Source organism: Hemicordylus capensis, chromosome 4, assembly GCF_027244095.1.
Source record: "Hemicordylus capensis ecotype Gifberg chromosome 4, rHemCap1.1.pri, whole genome shotgun sequence".
Lineage (NCBI taxonomy): Eukaryota > Metazoa > Chordata > Lepidosauria > Squamata > Cordylidae > Hemicordylus > Hemicordylus capensis.
Window position 1 is genome coordinate 292,360,018 of NC_069660.1, and position 16,866 is coordinate 292,376,883.

Sequence of the window (16,866 nt, forward strand, 5' to 3'; positions counted from 1 at the left end):
GCGCATGCGCGCCGGGAGCACGGCGGAGCCCGACGCTGTCTAGGGTGTCGTGGAGACGGGAGGGACTCGAGGGAGGGCTGTCTGTGCGCGTGCGCACGCCCAGTTTCTTGGGTCTATTGCCGCGCGCAAAACAAGAGTCTTTAAAAGACTGTCGTGGTCCTTACAAGCCACGCCTCCTTCTGTGGCCGGACCGGGTTGCTCAAGCCGAGGCTCGATCACTAGCTGCCTGGAAGAATGCTGAATTGGTCGTTCAAATGCGCGTGCGCGCAGCTGAGCTCTCTAAGAGAGCGGCAGTGGGGCGTGCTCGATTTTTATTTATTTGTTTGTTTGTTTGTTTTGGCTTTGGTATAATTATTAACTCTTATATAGTACCTTCTCAGTCATGAAACTCACAGGGTTGCTTTTGGGCCATTCACTCTCAACCCAGCCTACATCACAGGGTTGTTGTAAGGCTAAAAGGAGGGAGGGAGGGAGGGAGGGAGAATGACCCTTAAGCTTCCCTGCACGATTTGGAGAAGGAGTTGAAATAAACAAATAGAAATGTAGATAGATAAGTTTAGATAAAATGCATTGGTGTGGGTATACTGAAAAATCATTAGTAATATATTAGAACTCTGAAAATGTTCTTTTTCTTTTGTTTCCTTCACATAATATTTTTGTGATTTATGTTTATTTGAAATATGTATACCCCTCCACTACACTACTGCTCAGGGCAGCTCACAACATCTACAAAACAGATACAGTGTAGATTAATAAAGTTTTAAAAATTAAGGAGACCGGGCTAAAACCATACTTAAAATTACATTTTTTAAAAAAGTTTAAAATAAAAAGTTATTAATGAAAAGCTAAAAACCAAGAACTCAAAAACCTACCAGATATAAGCGTCAGATAAAACATTTACAGGTGAAACTCGGAAAATTAGAATATTGTGCAAAAGTCCATTAATTTCAGTAATGCAAATTAAAAGGTGAAACTGATATATGAGACAGACGCATTACATGCAAAGCGAGATAAGTCAAGACTTAATTTGTTATAATTGTGATGATCATGGCGTACAGCTCATGAAAACCCCAAATCCACAATCCCAGAAAATTAGAATATTACATGGAACCAAGAAGACAAGGATTGAAGAACAGAACAATATCGGACCTCTGAAAAGTATACAGTGTACTGTGCTTGATTGGCCAGCAAACTCACCTGACCTGACCCCATAGAGAATCTATGGGGCATTGCCAAGAGAAGGATGAGAGACATGAGACCAAACAATGCAGAAGAGCTGAAGGCCGCTAATGAAGCATCCTGGTCTTCCATAATAGCTCATCAGTGCCACAGGCTGATAGCATCCATGCCACGCCGCATTGAGGCAGTAATTGCTGCAAAAGGGGCCCAAACCAAGTACTGAATACATATGCATGCTTATACTTTTCAGAGGTCCGATATTGTTCTATTCTTCAATCCTTGTCTTCTTGGTTCCATGTAATATTCTAATTTTCTGAGATTGTGGATTTGGGGTTTTCATGAGCTGTACGCCATGATCATCACAATTATAACAAATTAAGGCTTGACTTATCTCGCTTTGCATGTAATGCGTCTGTCTCATATATCAGTTTCACCTTTTAATTTGCATTACTGAAATTAATGGACTTTTGCACAATAGTCTAATTTTCCGAGTTTCACCTGTAAAAGCCTGTTTTAAAAGATGTATTTTTAATTGTTTTTTAAACACGTGAGAAAGGGAACATGGCGAAGATCTTTGGGGAAGGCATTCCAAAGCTGAGGAGCCACAACCGAAAGGGCCCTGTCTCTAGCCCCTGCCAAATGGATGTCTAGAGGCAGGACATGAGATGCTGAGTGAAGGGCCCTGGCAGTTTCATGTGGGTGAATGTGGTCTGACAGGTGCCCCGGCCCCAGGCCACATAGGGCTTTAAAGATCAAGACCAGCACCTTGAATCTAGCCTGAAGGTGGACTGGTAACAGACTGAGCTGCCACAAGATGGATGCAACACACATGAACTGACTTGCACCCATGAGCATCCTTGAACCAGCATTCTGGACCAGCTGAAGCTTCCGAACCATCTTCAAAGGCAGACCCATGTACAGCACATTGCAGTAGTCCAATCTGGATGTTACCAAAGCATGAGTGGCTGAGGTCAGGTCTGACTTCTCCATATAGGGTCACAGTTGGTGTACCAGCTGTAGCTGGTAAGCACCTCTGTACACCTGTACCTCCAAGGACAACATTAATAGTTCTGTTGAGCCATTTGATCGTAATGTGTAATGTAGTTTTCTTTCTAAAAGCAATTTTTTAAAAGAGACCATTCACTCTCCAAACTTTGCTGTGAATGGACAACCAAATTACAAAAGTGGTTCAATGTAAATAATTTGTAAAGTGATGCACAATTGGGCAAAAACCAAAACAAAATCATCCCAACTTCACATATACCGTGATGAGCTGTTAGTGACTAATCAGGAAAGAGAAAAAGACAAATTGTTGGGGTTCACTAGGAAAGGGATCAAAAATAAAACTGCTAAATTGTAATGGTATTATAAAAATCTATGGTGTGGTCAATTTTGAATACTGCGTACAGTTTTGGCCACTACATCTCACAAAAAGAGTTTTGTAGCACTATGAAAGGTGTAGAAGAGGGCAACCAAAATGATCAGGGGGCTGGAGTACCTCCCTTATGACGGAAGGCTACAGCATCTGTGGCATATTCACTCAGGGGGTGGGAGGGCAAATCAGAAGGGACATGACTGAGGCTTATAAAATGCATGACTGAGCAAAAAATCATCTTTTAAATTAGTGATTGTCTTATATTTAGCAGTGGAAGAGCAATTGTTCCTATCCAGTGCCCCAGCACATCATTCCTCCAGTGGCTGTTGCTAGTAGGTATGTGCACGAACTGAGGTTCAGGCACTGATTCTGCGCCAAACTGGTTCGGACAAGGTCCGAACTGGTTCAGCACCACAGGGAGGGGATTGGCGAGCAGCATCTTTTAAAAAGAGGAGAGTAGATCCTTACCTGCTCTCTGCTGCTGCATGCAGCTTCCTGCTGCGACGGCGTTGCCCCCAAGAACCCACATGTGGCACCGGCACACGCATGGCATCTGTGCATGTGCAGTCGCCATGTGTGTGCTGGCACAGTGTGTGGATTCTTGGGGGCAGTATCATCGCTGCAGGAAGCTGCATGTGTTGGTGGAAAGTAGGTAAGGACCTGCTCTCCTCTTTTTTTAAGATCCAGCTTGGTGCTCCCCTCCCTGTGGTGCCAAACTGGTTCAGACCTCATCCGAATTGGTTCGTTGCAGAACCACTAGCACATCCCTCGTTGCTAGCGCCTTCCTTATGTTTCGTGTGAGCCCTTTGGGGACAGGGAACTATCTTATTTATTTTTGTTTTACTCTTCTTTGTAAACCACTTTGAGAACATGTTGAAAAGTGGTAGATAAATATTTGTGGTAGTGGTTGTCATCATCGTAGTGCAGAGAAAATGCATAGATAGAAGTTTTTCTCCCTTTCCAAGAGTACCAGAATTGGGCTATTCTGTGAAACTGCTTGGCAGGAGTTTCCTTCAAAAGGAAGTACTGCTTCACACAGCACATAATTACGTTGGGTGAGGTCACAGCACGCTGGGTGAGGTCATCAGGAGATTTGGTACTGGGTGCTATCAGTATGCTGATGACACCCAAATCTACTTCTCATTTTCATCTTCATCATGAAATGACACTCATCCTCTAAATGCCTGCCTACAGGCAGTAATGGGCTGGATGAGGGATAACAAATTGAAGCTGAATCCAAGCAAGGTGGAGGTGCTCATTGTAGGGGCTCAGAATCTGAGGGATGAGCTAGATATTCCTGTGCTGGATGGGGTCACACTCCCCTGGAAGGAGCAGGTGCACAGCTTGGGAGTACTCCTGGACCCAAGCCTTACGCTGGTATCTCAGGTGGAGGCTATGGCCAGGAGTGCTTTCTATCAGCTTTGGCTGATTTGACAGATGCGCCCATTCCTTGATGACTTCAAAACAGCGGTGTATCAGCTGGTAACCTTCAGGCTCAACTATTGCAATGTGCTCTACGTGGTGCTGCCTTTGTACATAGTTTGGAAACTTCAGTTAGTTCAAAACGCGACAGCCAGATTGGTCTCTGGGACAATCTGGAGAGACCATACTATGCCTGTTTTGAAACAGTTACACTGGCTGCCGATATGTTTCCAGGTAAAATACAAAGTGCTGGTTATCCCCACCACACGTTAAGATCATCTGAGGAGATCCGCCTCCAGTTACCACCAGTCCGTCTGGTGGCGACTTTGAAGCGGGCCTTCTCTGTAGCTGCACCTGAGCTATGGAATGCACTCCTGGCAGAAATCCCTAATTTGAATTCATTACTGTCTTTCAGGAGAGCCCTTAAAACCTATCTGTTTGGCCTAGCCTTCCACGGTTTTTTATTTGTTGTAGGTTGTTTTTGACTGCTGTAAGTGTTTGGCCTGGTTCTCTAGGGTTTTCAGCTGTTCAGATGTTTTAACTGTAATTCACAGTTAAATGCTGTTTTTATGCTGTTTTTATGGTTTTATGCTGTTTTTATAGTTTTATACTGTTTTTATAGTTTTGATTTTAATTGTTTTGTTTTTACTTTGATGTAAACTGCACTGAGCCATTTTTGGAAGCGCGGTATATAAATTGAATTAAATAAATAAATAAATAATAGTCTGTGGAATTCACTGCCACAAGATGTGGCAATGGCCGCTAGATTAGATGACTTCAGAGAGATATTAGACCAATTTGTGGAGGATAAGTCTGACTTCGGCTACTTGTCATGTTGGCTGTGTACTACATTCAGGTTCAGAGGTTATATACCTCTGAATAGAAAAATAAGTAAAAATAAAAATTCCTATTGCAGAAGAGCAATGGTGGGAAAGGGTATGGTTTCATCTCCTACTTGTAGGCTTCCCAGAGGCATCTATTTGGCCACTGTGGGAAAGAGGATGCTGGACTTAGTCTGATCTAGCAGGTCTGTTCTTATGTTCAGAAGTAGGAAATAAAATAGGAAGCCTTATACCGAGTCAGACTGTTAGTCCACTAGCTTTGTTGACTGGCAGTGGCTCTCCAAGGTTTCAGGCAGCAGTCTTTGCCAGCCCACCTGGAGATGCCAGGGATGGAACCTGAGGCCTTTTGCATGCAAAGCTAATGCTCTATCACTGAGCTATGCCTCCATTCTAATATAAAATGTATGTATATATGTATGTATGTATTTGCTTACCATATTCATATACTGCCTGATACAATATAAAAATAAAATAGAAACAATTAAAACACTTTCGCAGAATAAAAACAATTAAAACAAATTAAACAGTTTAAAATTAGTATTAATTAAAAGCCTGATAAAACAGGTGTGTCTTAAGGGTTGGGTTTTTTTAAAGCAACCAGAGATGGAGAAGCTCTTATTCTAACAGGGAGTGCATTGCAAAGCCCTGGGGCAGCCACAGAGAATGCCTAGGAAACATAGGAAACTGCCATATACTGAGTCAGACCATTGGTCTATCTAGCTCAGTATTGTCTTCACAGACTGGCAGCAGCTTCTCCAAGGTTGCAGGCAGGAATCTCTCTCAGCCCTATCTTGGAGAAGCCAGGGAGGGAACTTGGAACCTTCTGCTCTTCCCGGAGCGGCTTCATCCCCTGAGGGGAATATCTTGCAGGGCTCACACATCAAGTCTCCCATTCATATGCAACCAGGGCAGACCCTGCTTAGCTATGGGGACAAGTCATGCTTGCTACCACAAGACCAGCTCTCCTCCCTGATCCTCAGTCACCACCAGACAAGCCTGCGGCAACTGTAACCGGACCTCCCCAGATTACCTTAGTAGGCGACGGGGCTCATGACAAAGGAGGCACTCTCTTAAGTCTTTCACTCAGAAACATCAGCAGCCAGTGCAATTCTTTAAAAATTGGTGTTATATGGCTCCTTCAGGTTGAAGACCAACCTGGCAACTGCATTCTGTACCAGATGTCATTTCTGGACTACATACAAAGGCAATCCCAATTGAGTGCATTACAGTAGTCAAACCTGGAGGTTACCAGCATATGCACTACTGTTTTAAGGTCATTTACCACCAGAAATGGGCATAGCTAACATTTCAGCCTAAGCTCATAAAAAGTGCTCCTGGCTACTGCCTCAACCTGAAAAACCAGAGAGAGTTTTGGATCCAAGAGCACTCCCAAGCTACATACCTGATCTTTCATGGGGAGTGTAACCCCACTGATAACAGGTAGATCTAAACCATCTCTCAGGTCTTGACCCCCCACAATCAGTACCTCCATCTTATTTGGATTCAACTTTACAATTTCTTTGTTGTAAACCACCCAGAGACGTAATTTTTGGGCGGTATTAAAATATGTATAACAACAACTTCAGTTTGTTATCCCTCATCCAGCCCATTACTGCCTCCAGGCAGGTATTTAGAGAAGTTATGCCATTTTCTGATAATGAGTCATGGAGAAATAGATTTGGGTGTCATCAGCATATTGATAACACCCTGCACCAAATCTCCTGGTGATTTCTCCCAGTGGTTTCATGTAGATGTTATAGAGCATTGGAGACAGTATGGAGCCTTATGACTCCATACAGTAACATTTTTGCAGAGCAACAGTCTCCAAATGACACCATCTGGAATCTACCTCTTGGGTAGATTCCAGATGGTGATGTACTTGGAATAACCAGAAATGAAGAATAATGGGGCACCCAGAGTCTCGGCAGTGCAGGACTTTGAAGGTATCCAAATATGACCAAAATGTTACGATTTGCTTTTTTGAAAGGGCGACAAGAGTGTTCATCATGATGTGTAGCTTCTCATCTTTTAAGTCGTCTGCGGACCGGAAGGCTTCCAGTGGCAGCAGCTCAAGAAAGCCTTCTCTCTGACCTTAACATTTGGTAGGATCACATAGGTTCTAGAAAAATTCATTTGTGGGTCAACGTTTTGCCCTCAGTTCTACTTATAAGGGGTGAAGAGAAGTATTTTTAAAAAGTGTAATGTTGCATTGATCTTTAAGTTTTGAATATAACATCTCATCATTCCTGAGTTCATGTTCTCAAGGAATGCAGAAGTCTTAGTGCTGAATGGAAATGATTTTATTATAGCCTGTGCAGGGGTGTAGCAAAGTTGAAGAATTTTTGCCCTGGGACAAAAAGTGAAGTTGGGCTGCTGCCCTTTCCTCTCCTTCTTATTCAGAGATCCACCAGAAGGAGAGCAAAGAACAAGCTGTCACCCAGCCGGTGTCCCCCCCCCCCAAACAAGGTCCCAGGAACATCCCTCCTCTCAGTTCAGTTGTAGCTACGTGCCTGATTCTGTGAAAGTGGAAGATGCACAGCCAGATACACTTCTAGCTCCTTGAATACTCGGTATAATAGTTCCTCTTGAGAATATGAAGTTGACCATCTTTAACAAATACAGGTGATCCTCATTATTCACGCGGGTTCCATTCTCTCCTATAACCGCAAGTACGGAAACCATGGATAAAAGAAGCATACCCCTGTGGGAATCTAGGGGTTAGGTTCCTGAACACAGAGAGAATGCCAAAAAAGTGGGAAGAGGGGAGAAATCAGAGTAGAATGAACAGTACCTTTCTCTCCATGGCTCCAGAAATGCCCCTGAAAACCCCCAAATTGGCTGAATTTTTGGCAAATATTAGCCAAAAAAAGTTTAAAAAACAAAACAGGAGAAGCCTCAAAATGGCTCCGTGTTGTAAAATGGAGGCTGGAAGTGATACCGGAGGTCATTTCTGCGTTGTTTCCAGCCACTCAGCAACCACAAATAGTAAAATTTTAGCCTATTTTTGTACCACAGATAAAGAAACCGGGTCTCTGAGACACATCCGTGGATATTGAAAACTGCAGGTCTTGGCACCGCGGGTAACAAAGGCCACCTGTATCACAAAGAGGGGAGAAGGCCAGTTTCAAAATATCATACTATCACTTGGCTTTGTACCAGCCTCACATGCTCAGACTTTTCGTTGTGTGTGTTAAATACCTTCTGTCTCTTCCAAACCTACCAAGAGCCCATATTTTGAAATACCATCTTCCAGTCATTTTGCATATGCTTTATCACATGTGATTTGTGCATATCATATATGTTTGCTTCAGCAGCTGCTACAAGTGTGAGGCAGGCACTATCCTTTGCATGGGGCATGCCGCACACTTTCCTTTGACTGCACTGCGCAATAGTGCTGAGCTTTGGCATGTCAGGATTAGTGTTCCCAACGGGAAGGAAAATAATTAAATGGCTCTGTGGCTGGAGCTGTTCTCCCTAGGAGATGGATTTGCTCAGGACTTTTCCTGGACTCAGCAATTTTTTCTTTCTTAATGGAACTGTATATATATCTATGTAAGAGCTTAAACACACTACCTCCATACAATGTAGATGCCTGCATATCAAATCTGAATAGGACCCTACGTGTTTATTATTACAGAATGTTTTCATTGCACAGAGTACCATTAAAATAGTATTTAATTTCCATGAGACAAAGATCCCTGTGTCTCTCTTTGGGGGAACATAAAAACGGCTTGAAAGGGAGGTAATTAACCAAGCCATTCAATGTGCGGCTTTGGGGTTTATGATGCACTTCGCAGAAGAGAAAGAATAATTTATGGGTGGGCAGTCTGATTTTTGTCCTCTGCCAAACTTTTGTGTTTTATGTCAGCTGCTAACATTAACTTTTATTTCTGAGTGGGGAGAAGCTGTCACATGACGAAACAGTGTCTTAGAGAATGACCGATGAGCAATCTGAATTATCAACCCTAAAGGTGAACAAACCTGGAATAGCTTTAGAGCAGTGATCTCCACTATTTTTCAAGTGGGGCCCACTTTGGCATGAAACCTGCAATGTGAGAGCCATTTCCCACTGTGGTTACCGTACTTTTCTCCGTGCTGGGAGGATCCTTTAAGGGTGACTGAGTCGTCTCTGGAGAGCTCTAGGGAATGGCTACACATCCCAGCGCTCCATATATGCCTTCCAAGATGGTGCAGGAGCTCAAGAAACTTCAATTTCTCTTAAAGCAGGGGTTCCCAACTGGTGGTACTCCAGATATCTCTATACTGAAACTCTCATCATCCCCAGCTCTAATTTACGGTGGCTGGAGATGGTGGGAGTTGTAGTAAAGTGACATCTGGAGTACCGCTGGTTGGGAACCCCTTCCCTTAAGGAAAGGTCCAGAAAGACCTGTGCTGTTTACTCTACTGAAGTTTACTCTACTTAAGGAAAGGTCCAGAAAGACCTGTGCTGTTTACTCTACTGGTCTTGCGGTAGTGAGCAAGAATTGTCCCCTTTGCTAAGCAGGATCCATCCTGCTTTGCATTTGAATGGGGGACTACATGTGAGCACTGTCTGCCGTAAGATATTTCCCTTAGGGGATGGGGATGGAGCTTAGTGGTATAGCATGATCTGCTTGCATCCCAAAAGTCCAGGTTCACTCCATGGCATCTCCAATTAGGGCTGGGAGAGACTCCTGTCTGAAACTTTGGAGACTCTCAGTCTGTGTAGACCAGGGATTCTCAACCTTGGGTCTCCAGATGTTATTGGACTTCAACTCCCATAATCCTCAGCCCCAATGGCCTTTAGTTGGGGATTATGGGAGTTAAAGTCCAACAACATTTGAGGACCCAAGGTTGAGAATCCCTGGTGTAGACAATACTGAGCTAGATGGACCAATGGTCTGACTCGGTATAAAGGCAGCTTCCTATGTTCCTACAAATGATCCACATATTTACCAATGATTTCCTCTTCCCCAAATTTGTCCATTATTATAAATAATCCTGTCTTTCCTCTACGGATCCCAGAAGAGCATGCATGCCCCCTCCATCTTTTATCTTCACAGCAAGCCTGCAAGATGGTTTGGGCTGTGATCACCTGGCTTAGGGTCACCCAGTAGGTGACCATCCTGGCAACCAGGGATTTGAACCTAGATTGTCCAAGTTCAACTCCCTAACCACTAGATTGCAATGGCTTTCCATGTCTCTGGGTGAATACTAATTCTTTAATATCCCAAGGGACTGGAAATTGTGCCTCTTGGCAGTGTAATCTAGTTTACTTTATGCTTGAGCAACATGGAATCCCTTCCAAAGCCCTTTTTCAAATTCATGTAAAGGCAGACAAGTACATGAGGTAGTGTTGCCCACCCAGAATCGTAGCCAGTTTGGCAAGCTTCTTAAGTTGCATCGCAGAAGCAGCAAACTAGCAGATACTGCTTGTTGGAAAGAACAACTCTGCCAGAGCAATACTCTTAATTCATCACACATTTGCTGCTATGTTGCTGAACTACTTAAGAAGAAGAAAAACATGAGCTCTCTGGAATTATGTGATTGTGGATTCGCAAAGTGGAAATTTATAGAAGCCCATTAGAACTTTTCTTTTAAGACTCAACTTCATTGTTTCAGAAAAACAGGTAACTAATTTGTCTTTGTAATTAGCATAAGGCTCAAACCAGTTGATGAATCAAGTATCTTATTTGTTCTAGTAATGTCAATGCTTTAAAAAATAATTGGCTTTTATTTGACAATATTTAACTGGCTTGTTCACCAATTCTATTGGACAAATCAAGCCTGTCTCTAAATGCTTCCTTTCATCCTTCCTTCCTCAAAAGGCATGTGGACTCCATCACACAGGTTTGCACGCAACATTTATAGTTCTACAGTAAACCACCTTGACATATTTTAGGAAAGGTGGTGTATATAAACATAACAATAAATAAATAAGCTTGCAATTAGTCCCCACTCCCTGTTATCTGTCCCTTCATGAAAGTTCACTCTCCCAAAAACTCAGGATCTTCTGCTGATGTTTGGACAGGTTTGAGTTCTCCCCGATAGCCAACTGAGATAATCACTCAGCCAGTTCACACAGCTTTCTGTCCAGCACTTGTACCTGTAAAATGGCTGTCACACTTCCTTCCTCCTAACTAGGTTTTTGCTAAAACACAACCAAAAACCAGGAGCGTGCACAGCTCCTGAAGCCAAGTAGGATACTTGTCCCACCCCCTTTATGATCGTCAGCACTGGCTGGTTGTGCTGGCTTCTGGAAGCTCTCTTGCTCTTTTCCTATATCTGGGTGTCACAATGTGGGATGTTTTGGCCAGGAAACAGATGGAGAGAGGGATGTATGAACCGGTTCGAGTTTGAACCGGTTCACATTCAAACTGGGCCTATTCGAAGGCTCTCCCACAAGCCAAACGGTGCCTGGTTCAGTTCAGTTCAACTTTGAACCAAACACACTGGGCTGTTTTGGGGGTTCTAATTGTAAATAAATTAAATTAAATTAAATTAAATAGCTCACTGCCGGGTCTGGATCGTAATGCTGGCCTCCGGCAGGTGATGCTATGGCCGCAGAGGGATCTCAGAAGATTCCCCCTCCCCCCGCTGGCCTCCCCTTGGTCCTTTTCGGGCTGATGTGGCCCATTTACTGGCCTTCTTGGCCCTCTGCCTGCTTGTGGTGCCCATTTTGAAGGCCACCATGCATGCACACTGGCCATTTCAATGCCTGGACCTGGTGGTGAGTTATTAAAATGTTGTTGTTGTTTTGTTGTTATTTATTTATTTATTGTTTACACAGTCAGACAGGTGTTATAGACTGGTTTGTTTTATCCAGACATCGAGTCCTTCCCAAGGTCCTGGGATGGCTGAATTTTATTATCAATATTGTTCTTGTTGCTATAGATATCCTTGCAGAATATAGGCTGTTCCCAGTAAAGTTGCTTTTTGTAATTGGCTGATGGTGATTTCTGTGGCCCCTATGGTGTTGAGATGCTCTTCAAGGTCTTTTGGGATTGCACCTAGGGCGCCAGTTACCACTGGGATTATTTGGGTCTTCTTCTGCCACAGCCTTTCAATTTCAATTTGTAGATCTTTGTGTTTTGTTATTTTTTCTATTTCTTTTTCTTCTATTCTGCTATCCCCTGGTATTGCTATGTCGATTATTTTAACTTGTTTTTCTTTCTTCTCGACTACAGTTATATCTGGTGTATTGTGTGGCAGATGTTTGTCTGTCTGTAGTTGGAAGTCCCATAATATTTTTGCATCTTCATTTTCTACAACTTTTTCAATTGTATGGTCCCACCAATGTCTGGCTACAGGTAGCTTGTATTTTTTGCAGATGTTCCAGTGTATCATCCCTGCTACCTTGTCATGCCTTTGTTTGTAGTCAGTCTGTGCGATCTTTTTACAACAACTGATTAGGTGGTCCACTGTTTCATCTGCTTCTTTACAAAGGCGGCACTTGCTGTTTGTTGTTGACTTTTCTACTTTTGCTCTTATTGCATATGTTCTTAGTGCCTGTTCTTGCGCAGCCAGTATTAAAACCTCTGTTTCTTTCTTCAAGTTGCCATTCTTAAGCCATTGCCAGGTCTTGGTGATATCTGATTTCCCACTTATATTGTGCAAATATTGACCATGCAGGGGCTTATTTTTCCATATTTCTGCTCGGTTCTTGACTTGTTCTTTCTTGTAGGCCTGCTTTGTTTCATTGGTGTTGAATAGTTTCTCTTTATTGACCATTTGAAGTGCATCTTCTTCACTGTCCTTGATATATTCTTCAAGGCCTCTTTTCTCCTCCTCTACTGGACTTGCAGCATTCCTCTTCCACCTGAGCTGTGAGGGAGGTATAGCCTATCTACATCACTGCAGGGGTGCAGAGCATTATTGATGGTCATGATTTTCCTGGTCTTACGATCTAGCGTCTCTAGCTCTGCCTGGGTCCAGTCTATTATTCCTGCGGTGTATCTGATAACAGGTATAGCCCAGGTGTTTATGGCTTGTATGGTGTTCCTGTCATTGAGTTTGGACTTTAGGATTTTTCTAACTCTAACTCACTTCCAATTTTTCTTTTAACTTCAGTGTGTGCTATGTTGTTGTTGTTGTTGTTGTTGTTGTTGTTGTTGTTGTTGTTGTTATTTACAATTAGAATCCTGAACCATCTCAAACTCGAGCCAAGCAGTGGTTCTAGTTCGGGGTGCCAAAACCCAACATGCCCAGGCCTGTTTGGTTCAGACTCGAACTGAACTGGGCAAACAATTTTTGTGTACACTCCTAGGTGGAGGAGCACTCCCAGAATCCCATTCCTTCCATTCATCTTGTAAAGTACAGAAGAGATCTTCATTCCGCCCTGAGCCATTTTTGGAAGGGCTGTATATAAATCGAATGAATGAATGAATTCGCCTAGAAAAAGCTTTCCATTGTGCTTCTCTCTTGGGGTGTGCAAGAACAAATGTTTTTATTTCATTATTCAATTTATTTATTTTAATTTAATTTATTTTAATTCTTATTAAAAGCCTCACTTGTTTGGTTCTTCATCTGTTAAAGTCACATTCACTTTCGCAGTTATTTCATCCATTTTTGTTATTGAAAAAAAAGGAAGGAAGACCGATTTCCTCTCAAGATCACATTATGAGATACAGTCAGGGGCATAGGGCGCTTACCTGCTGCTAGAGGACAAAGTTTTGTCAGCAGCTCCCTCGCCCCTGTGCACATTTTTAATCATGTGCACAAATTGTGTGCTCCAAGCCACCCCCCCGTGTCTGATATTAGATGCAGGGGATGTGGCCAGTACCGAGGATGGGGCCAGTCAGCCCACTGACTAGGGAAACTATGCAGGGACTGACCGGCCCCAACCCCAGTATTGGCCACACTCCCAGCATCTGATGTCAGACACATGGGGCATGACTACTGCCTGGAAGAGGGCCCATTCAGACCCTTTCCCATCCTCCCCAGTCTTCCCCCAACCCAGCCCAGCCCAGCCAGTGTTTCGATGAAAGACTGCCTCGGGAGTAGAGGGGTATACCTCATGCTCCCAACCAGTGAGCACTTCATTCGCCAGCTGGGTGTGGAGGGGGCAAGAGGGTTTTCTGGCTGAGGGCAAGGAGGTGACTTGGTGACCCCCCAGGACCCTAGCGGCCAGGGGATGGTCGTCCCCATGCCCCTGGGTACATTCATAGGAGGTTTTTCCCCCCAGTGCATCCATCTGGAAACAGAGCCTAGTTTCCATGCTACTTTTCTCATTGCTTCTTTTCTCCGGATGTATCTCAGACAGGGGCAGAGCTATAATTCTGTGCATAGGTTCCAAGAACCCAGTAGCACCTCCTGGTGCCTCTTCCTAGGGGTGTGCATTTTGGGTTTTCGGTGATTCGGCTCGGGACCCGAGCCGAATCACCTTTGTTCTGTTCTGTGTCCGAATTTTGCTGACCCGAATCACCCCCGATTCGTTTCGGATTCGGATTTAATCCGAATCCGAATTGATTCGGATCAGCAAAAAGGACCCTGGAGCCAAAAGAGTGGGGTGGGGTGGTAGTGCCTAATGGGTGTAGGCTACCACCCAAATTTCAGGGGGATGGGACAAAGGGCTGATTTTTTGTGATTTTTTGAAGTTTTTGTGTCTTTGGGGCAGATTGGGGGCAGAAAGTGTATCTGCCCCAAAAGAGTGGGGTGGGGTGGTAGTGCCTAATGGGTGTAGGCTGCCACCCCAATTTCAGGGGTGTGGGACAGAGGGCTGATTTTTTGTGAATTTCTGAAGTTTTTGTGTCTTTGGGGCAGATGGGGGGCAGAAAGTGGATCTGCCCCAAAAGAGTGGGGTGGGGTGGTAGTGCCTAATGGGTGTAGGCTGCCACCCCAATTTCAGGGGGATCAGACAAAGGGCTGATTTTTTGTGAATTTCTGAGTATTTTCTTGGGTGCAGCAGAGTGCTTGATTGATTCATTCATGCATGCAACATATAGTACTCTCAACTCTAAATGACCCTAACACTCTCACTTTTCTCTCACTCTCTCCTTTATTACTATGACGAGTATGGGAATGAATCAATCTAGCACTCTGCTCTGCTGCACCCAAGAAAACCCTCAGAAATTCACAAAAAATCAGCCCTCTGTCCCACCCCCCTGAAATTGGGGTGGCAGCCTACACCCATTAGGCACCACCACCCCACCCCACTTTTTTGGGGCAGATCCACTTTCTGCCCCCCCATCTGCCCCAAAGACACAAAAACTTCAGAAATTCACAAAAAATCAGCCCTCTGTCCCACCCCCCTGAAATTGGGGTGGCAGCCTACACCCATTAGGCACTACCACCCCACCCCACTCTTTTGGGGCAGATACACTTTCTGCCCCCAATCTGCCCCAAAGACACAAAAACTTCAGAAATTCACAAAAAATCAGCCCTCTGTCCCTCCCACCCCCCTGAAATTGGGGTGGCAGCCTACACCCATTAGGCACTACCACCCCGCCCCACCCCACTCTGCTGCCCCATATCCCACTCCAAGTCCAGCAACAGTGCCCTGCCCTGAACCTCACCTCATCCAAACTTTTTTCGCCCACTACAGTAAACAGACAGGCACAGCCAGGAGGGAACACGCATAGCATGTGGAGGACGCATGCAAGACAACAACACTCAGCAAGTGGAGCAGCAAGGCTTTGCATGTTGTTGTTGCCCCCTCCTCACCCACACAGCTTTGAAGAGTAACGGATGATGATGGCAGATAAGAAGAGAATGGCAGCACGCACGTGTCTCTGGACATTTCTTTTCCTGTCTGACTCTGTGGCATGAGATCGCCGCATCTATGTATGGGCAAGCACAATCTTCAAATAAAATGCTGTCAATCAACTCGCAAACATGACCCGATCTTCATTTGGAAACATAATGCAATGATGCATCTCCCCACACACATGCACAGGCACAGTGAATTGCACCTGTCCTGTCCTTTACCGGGCCCCACACAGCCACACCACTCCACACCACATCACACAACAACACCACACACCACGAAGAGGTCTCTGCAACAAAGCAAGCTAGAATTTTTGCAGGCTTTTTCGGATTGCATCCCAATGCATGCCGCAGATACTGGGCAGAAAGACTGTGTGCAATCACATGATACAACATTACCACTAGTTCGGAGTCTAGAAGATGCCTTTATTCCCCTGTGTGTGTGCACTGTGCGGGTGTGCTGCTCAAGTCACTCACTCTGCAAGAGGGTTAGGGCTGAAAAGGGCTGTGTCGCCTCAGGTTGCAATGTGTGCTCTCTCTGTCTGCGTGAGACAGACATTTGTGTGAGGGCTGCACCAGCATCAAGCTCATCATTGGCAACACAGCTTTTTTGGGGGAGGGGAGGGGAGGGGGGTGCATGTGTGTGTGTGTGCCGCTTCAGGCACAGCAGTAGTACTACTCCCATTGTGGCCAGAAAAAGCAGGCAGCAGCAGAGCAGACCATCTCACTCAGCGGCGGCGGCGACAACCTAATAGCTCAGTAGACCAAGGCAAACCACATATTTGGATTTGAACAGAGGAGAGCATGAAGATTAAGAAAGAAGTAAAGAACATCACCTGACAAGCAAGCCAAAATCAGAAATAATTACATCACATTGAGAAACGCAGCAGACAGACCTTTTTTAGATTTCAGCTTCAATGCTATTGTTCATGGGAGGAAGCAATGATGACAGTTTTAGCAGGCAAGCAGGCTAGCAATTAGCGGCAAGCCCACTCAGTGACAGTGTGTGTGCCCTGCCCCCCTCGCCAGGAGGCACAGGCCCATTGCACAGAGCCACTACTCTCCCCCAGGGATGTCCCTTCCAATCCTGACTGTGCCCCCCACACACGCACACGCAGCAGCCTGTCTCTGAGGTTGTGGATGGATGGTGCGCTGCCCTACGGCCCAGCCTTCAGCACTGGGCAAGTGGGTGCTCCCAGCATCGGGGGGGGGGGGGGCACCACAGATTTCTTCTGCAGAGACAGCGACTACAGCTCCCATTGTCCCTAGTCTTGATGGTGGCCAGCCATCGAGACAGTGGGAAATGGGAGTTGTAGTCTCTCTCTGCCACATCTGTGGTAACCCCTCCCTCATGCTGGGAGCACT

At 44.8% G+C, this 16,866-nt stretch overlaps 1 long non-coding RNA gene across 1 annotated transcript; it reads left to right on the forward strand.

Moving 5' to 3' along the window:
* The first annotated feature begins 6,211 nt into the window (after positions 1–6,211).
* LOC128322080 (uncharacterized) lies at positions 6,212–15,621 on the forward strand. The gene is made up of 2 exons (XR_008305511.1): positions 6,212–6,920; positions 15,341–15,621. It is a non-coding gene; the product is annotated as an uncharacterized LOC128322080 (long non-coding RNA).
* The last annotated feature ends 1,245 nt before the right edge of the window (positions 15,622–16,866 follow it).